This window comes from Eutrema salsugineum, unplaced genomic scaffold (genome assembly GCF_000478725.1).
Source record: "Eutrema salsugineum unplaced genomic scaffold, Eutsalg1_0 scaffold_10, whole genome shotgun sequence".
In the NCBI taxonomy this organism is placed as follows: domain Eukaryota; kingdom Viridiplantae; phylum Streptophyta; class Magnoliopsida; order Brassicales; family Brassicaceae; genus Eutrema; species Eutrema salsugineum.
Window position 1 is genome coordinate 1,228,973 of NW_006256908.1, and position 6,000 is coordinate 1,234,972.

Sequence of the window (6,000 nt, forward strand, 5' to 3'; positions counted from 1 at the left end):
CCCCCCTCCAAAAGCAAAACCTTCCGAGCTTCCTTGGTTTATGCATATCGCGAATTACCTAGCAGCAGACGTCGAACCGCCACGATTCTTCAGCTACAACAAAAAGAACTTCTTGCGTGATATAAAAAGGTACTTTTGGGATGAACCATATCTTTATAAGCAGTGTGCAGATAACTTGTTTCGCAGGTGCATCTCCGAAGAAGAAGTTCCAGAAATCCTTTTTCATTGTCACGGATCTAACTATGCTGAACACTTTGCTACTGATAAGACTGTAGCAAAGGTTTTACAAGCTGGTTATTGGTGGCCTACCATGTTCAAGGACGCCCATAAATTCGTATCTAAGTGTGATGCTTTCCAAAGACAAGGGAACATCAGCAAAAAAAAAGAGATGCCACAAAACTTCATTCAAGAAGTCGAAGTTTTTTATGTTTGGGGAATCGACTTTATGGGTCCTTTTCCTTCGTCTTTTGGAAACAAGTACATCCTTGTTGCTGTTGACTACGTGTCTAAGTGGGTAGAAGCCATAGCCAGCCCCACAAATGACACAAAAGTAGTAATGAAGATGTTCAAGTCGATCATATTTCCAAGATTTGGTGTTCCACGACTCGTCATCAGTGATGGTGGTTCTCACTTCATCAACAAAGTGTTTGAGAATCTCTTGAAGAAAAATGGAGTGCAACATAAGGTAGCTACACCTTATCACCCACAGAAGAATGGCCAAGTGGAGGTATCAAACAGAGAACTCAAAACAATTCTGGAAAAGACAATAGGACCAACAAGAAAAGATTGGTCAGCAAAGCTTAATGATGCTCCTTGGGCATATAGAACTGCATTCAAAACACCATTGGACACTACACCTTTTCAACTTGTTTATGGTAAGGCTTGTCATCTTCATGGGAGTTAGAGCTCAGGGCAGAATGGGCCATAAGAAAGCTGAATTACGACATCCAGACAGCAGGTGCAAAACGTTTGATTCAGCCAAATGAGTTAGACGAGATTCGCCATAACGCCTATGAGAATTCTAAGATCTATAAGGAGAAAACGAAGGAGTTTTATGACAGGAAAATAGTTCATAAGACGTTCTCACCTAATGACCAGGTTCTACTTTATAACTCACGTCTAAAATTGTTTCCCGGAAAGCTTAAATCACGATGGTCTGGACCTTTCAAGATCAAAGAAGTTTTGCCATATGGTGCTGTGGTTCTATGGAACCGTCAAGGAGGCGATTTCACTGTCAATGGACAACGTCTTAAGCCATATCTTGCAGACATTCAAGAAGTAAAGGAAGATCCGATCTCATTAGCAGATGCGCCTAATGCCTAAAAGACGACCAAGTCAAGCTAACGACTTAAAAGAAGCGCTTAGTGGGAGGCAACCCACTTGGTATTTTACTTATTTCCCTTTGATCTTTATTTTCTATTTCGTTGCTTTGTTTTTGTTTCATTTAATTTCAGCTTTTTACAAAGAAGAACGAATAAAAGATGAGCAGAAATCATAAACCGTAAAACGGCTATCACTCTGGCCCGTTGAAACTTTGACCTGCGGTGCCATCCTTCAAACCGCGACTCATTCCTCCGGCAAGGTAAGTACATCTAAACACTTCAAATTTCTATTTCATTATCCATCATTTCTTAGATTTTATCACACTGAGGACAGTGTGAAATAAGTCTGGGGGAGGATGTTCATCCGTTACTAACAAAATTTGATTTGTTTTGAGTTTGTTTTGGACATAAAAAATTATTCAAAAAGTTTTCAAAAAATTTTCAAAACGTTTTCAAACCAGGAACATAAATAAACAATACTATGATGATTTAGACCAGTGTGTTTCTACGCTATTTCCTCGTTTTTTTTTGCTCTTTCTGTGATTTAGGCCTAGATTAGGCGGTAGCTAGAGTACTTACACTATGAACTCCCACCAGAGGACTTCTATTCATGGAGATTCTTTCTGACAGAATATACTAGCTCATTTTATCTGGACTTAATTTTGACTTAATTTTCTCATTAAAGCATTAGATCGGGGAAACAAATCATACATTCAGGACTCCTTTATCCTTTTACCACTCTTTGTTGATCCTGAATGGATTGTTCACCTTTAGCTAGTTCCCCACCGTAACCCAGCCTCTTTCAAACTGATATGTTCATAATTTGCATCATTTAGGTTGCATAAATCATTCCAAATCATGTTTTATTTCATGCATTTTAGATCCTTAGGGTATGTTTTAGAACTTAGGAGATGCATTAGGTCCCAATGAGTCTTTGCATGTTTTGAGTGTCTATCAGGTGAATATGGAGCTGAAAAGATGAATCCAGGAGGTGGAATGGTGAGCAAAGCTTGAAAAAGTGGAAAAATTGGGTCTTAGGAGATTATCGGCCATTCTCGCTGGCCAGGAAGGTTTTACCGGCCATTTTCATGTACCGCGGGAAGCTTTACCGGCCATTTTCATGTACCGCGAATGAAGTGTATCGGCCAAAAATCTCCGGGTGTGAACGTGCCTCAGAAATCGCCTGTCCGGGGAGCTTTCCGGTCCGATTCAGACGGCGGGTGCTTCATAGAAGTTGGAGAGCATTGGAGCACGGTCTCATAGCAAGTGGAATCGTGAAATTCGGACTTGTGAGCAGAGAGATAAGCTCGTCGGAAGGAACCCCTGTCTCGCAGGTATTCCGGACCGAGCAGATCAGTTCTGAAGGATGCGAAGGACGGTGCACTTCCAAGCCGATTCAGTTTCCGGGGCCTTCATGAGAATCAGAGAAATTTGAGTCTTCTTTCCAGAACATCCGAGATCAGTCAATTCGGAGCTTTGAGCAGAAAGATACGGTCTCCGGAATGAACACATGTCTAGACGCCTTTCTCTGGTCGTGTAAATGCACTTCAAAGATGTGCCCTCCAGGAAACCTTACACTTCCCAAGCACTGAAACTTCCTTCATCAAAGTTGGAGAGAAATGAGTCCTCTGTCTTCGGAAACCGGAATCACTCAATTCGGACAAGTCTCCAGGAAGTTACACTCTCCGGAATGCGAGATGTTCCAGACAGCCCAGAGCAACTAAGTTAAGCATGCCGCGATGGAATGCCACGGTCCACACTTGGCCGTGGAAACTTTTGTGCACCCTCGGCAAATGACACGATCTTCATGCCACGGTCTACACTTGACCGTGGCAAACACACACTTGGCTGAGAGGAACTTCTTGCAACCTTCGGCGATTGACACGGCCTAAATGCCACGGTCTGAGGCTTGACCGTGGCAACCTCTTGCAACCTTCGGCGATTGGCACGAGCTGAATGCCACGGTCTGGGACTTGACCGTGGCAAATGAACAAGTGGCTGGAGACAACTTCTACACAGCTTCGGCTTTTGACACGATTTCAATGCCACGGCCTGAGACTTGGCCGTGGCAAGCATAGACTTGGCTGGGAAGGATTTCACATGCATGCGGGTTTTGGCACGGTCAGAATGCCACGGTCTGGGGGCTTGACCGTGGCAACCTTTACACATCTTCGGCGTTTGACACGGTAACTTGCCACGAGTTCCAGATGAAGCTTGATCAGACCGTGGCATCAAAAGGAACCAAGAACACAAGTAAAGACTTTGACACGGTCAGGATTGCCACGGTCACTCCCAGAGCACACCAGACCGTGGCAAACCTACACTTACCCATCAAGGCCGGGTCAGTACCCGGTTTGTTCTGGGTTGACCCGGTTCGCCCAAGCCTCCTTTATAAGGTTTTTAGACCTAATTTGTAGAAGACACTTAATCTACTTTTAGTCTTCTTTCCCCTTTGGTGAAAACCTACTTAATACACTTTGTTTTAGAGAGTTTAAAATCGATTTGCAGTTTCTTTCCATCTTGTTCATCATTTCTTATCATCAAATCAAACTTCTAATCATGATTAACAACACATCTTGCAAAGGATCTAGTGTGTTGATCATGATTAGTGAGTAGTTACCTTAATGGTTCTAGATGTGTAGGTTAGGGTGCTAAAGTGTTAGATTAGGAATGCTTAGGGCTGGATTCATTGATTCATTTCTCTAAACAACTGTTCTCCATGCTAGATCCTTGATAATCACTTGAGATCTAGATTCTGGGAATTTCATGCACCAAAAGTGTTTGATGAAATTCCTGAAAGAGTTGTATTAGAGGTTTAAGCATTTTTCTGCATGGTGATGTATTGTTATTTGCTTGAATGATCATTGAGAACTGTTTATTAATGCATATTGATTCATATTTCACAAATGGGAATTTGGTTTGAAAATGGATTAGTGTAGGGGTTAATACCTTCATGAGAGGATTAACCTAGATTAGAGTTCTTAATCATTTGAATCATGTCTCATCATTGTCATTAGCATTTCTGGTTTAGCACCCTAATCAACTATCATGTCTAGAATCTCATGCCTCCATCATATCATATTCACATCATTTGTCATTGTCATTTGACTTTAAACCTGTTTAAGTTGTTAGTTGTCATTAGTTAATCAAAATCACTCTTGTTTGCTTGAATTAAGAACTTGATCACATAGTTTAGTGTCTAACACCACATCTGGATTGATAAACCTCGTTGTGCTACATTGACAAGGGGATTGATAGCCCTGAGACCCTAAAAAGTCCTATCTATCAATTGGCGCCGTTGCCAAATTGTGGTTGATTAGCATTAAGCTCTGATCTGTTCTTGAGATCAAGTGCTTACTTTCTTGTTTTTACTGATTCCTTTCAAGTTCTGTTTGTGATTTCAGGTGTATGAACACCAGGTCTAGATCAAGAAGCTGTGGTCCACCTTTCCCTCTCAACGACAACATCAACCTTTTGGTACCAAGGAGGAGAAGGGACAGACGTGGTAGACAGATTGATCAGGCTGACATGGACGACCAAAGAGATCACGTGGTAGATATAGAACAACCGGTTCAGGAGCAACAGGCTCAGGGTAATGGAGTTGGTCAAGGGCTTCATCAGGGTAATGTTCATCAGGAACAGGTGCACCATCAACAAGCTTATGTCCACCAAGGACAAGCTCAAGCTCATCAACAAAGGCATCAGGCCAATGTTCAACAAAGACAACAAGTGCACCACCAACCCCACCCTTTCCAACCACAGCAAAGAAGATATGAGCAACCCCAAGTCTATGTTGGAGAGAATGACAGGGCCAATGCTCATCAGTATGGAGCTGGTATTCAGGCACCACCTGTGCAAAACAACAACTTCGAAGTGAAGGCATCTTTGCTGAATATGGTCCAGAACTCAAAGTTCCATGGGTTAGCAATGGAAGATCCCTTGGAACACTTGGACCAGTTTGATAAGGTTTGTGATCTGACCAAGATTAATGGAGTTTCAGAAGACAGCTTCAAGCTAAGACTATTCCCATTCAGTCTTGGTGACAAAGCTCATCAATGGGAAAAGAATCTTCCAAGAGGCTCCATTCAAACCTGGGAGCAATGCAAGCAAGCCTTCTTATCTAAGTTCTTCTCCACCTTAATAACTGCAAAACTGAGGAACCAAATCTCTAGCTTCACTCAGCACAGCAATGAAAGTTTTGGTGAAGCATATGAGAGATTCAGGAGCTACACAAACCAATGCCCACACCATGGGTTTAGTGAGGCTTCTCTTCTCAGCACACTGTATAGGGGAGCTCTTCCCAAGATTAGAAACCAGCTGGATACTGCTTCCAATGGGAACTTTCTGGGTAAAGAGATACATGCTGCTTTAGAGCTAGTGGAGAACTTAGCATTGAGCAATGATACTTATGGTGAAGACTATGACAGATCAAATAGGTCTGAAGGTTCAAGCTCAGAACAGAGGCTCACCAGAGAAGTTAAGGAGTTGAGGAGTGAATTAGACAAGCTGAAATTCACCACTCAGAAGCCAATGCATTTTGTTGGAGAGTATGAGGAACTTTCTCAAATCTTTGAGAACATAAGTGAAGAAGGTCTTACCCAAGGGAGCTCAACTACATTGGGAATCAGAGGTTCCAAAGATATCAGTATGGTAATGCCAATCCAAACCTCTCTTACAG

At 42.3% G+C, this 6,000-nt stretch overlaps 1 non-coding gene across 1 annotated transcript; it reads right to left on the reverse strand.

Annotated features, from left to right (window-relative positions):
- Nucleotides 1-5,471: 5,471 nt before the first annotated feature.
- LOC112081694 lies at nucleotides 5,472-5,578 on the reverse strand. Its single transcript, XR_002896616.1, has one exon. It is a non-coding gene; the product is annotated as a small nucleolar RNA R71 (small nucleolar RNA).
- Nucleotides 5,579-6,000: the final 422 nt, after the last annotated feature.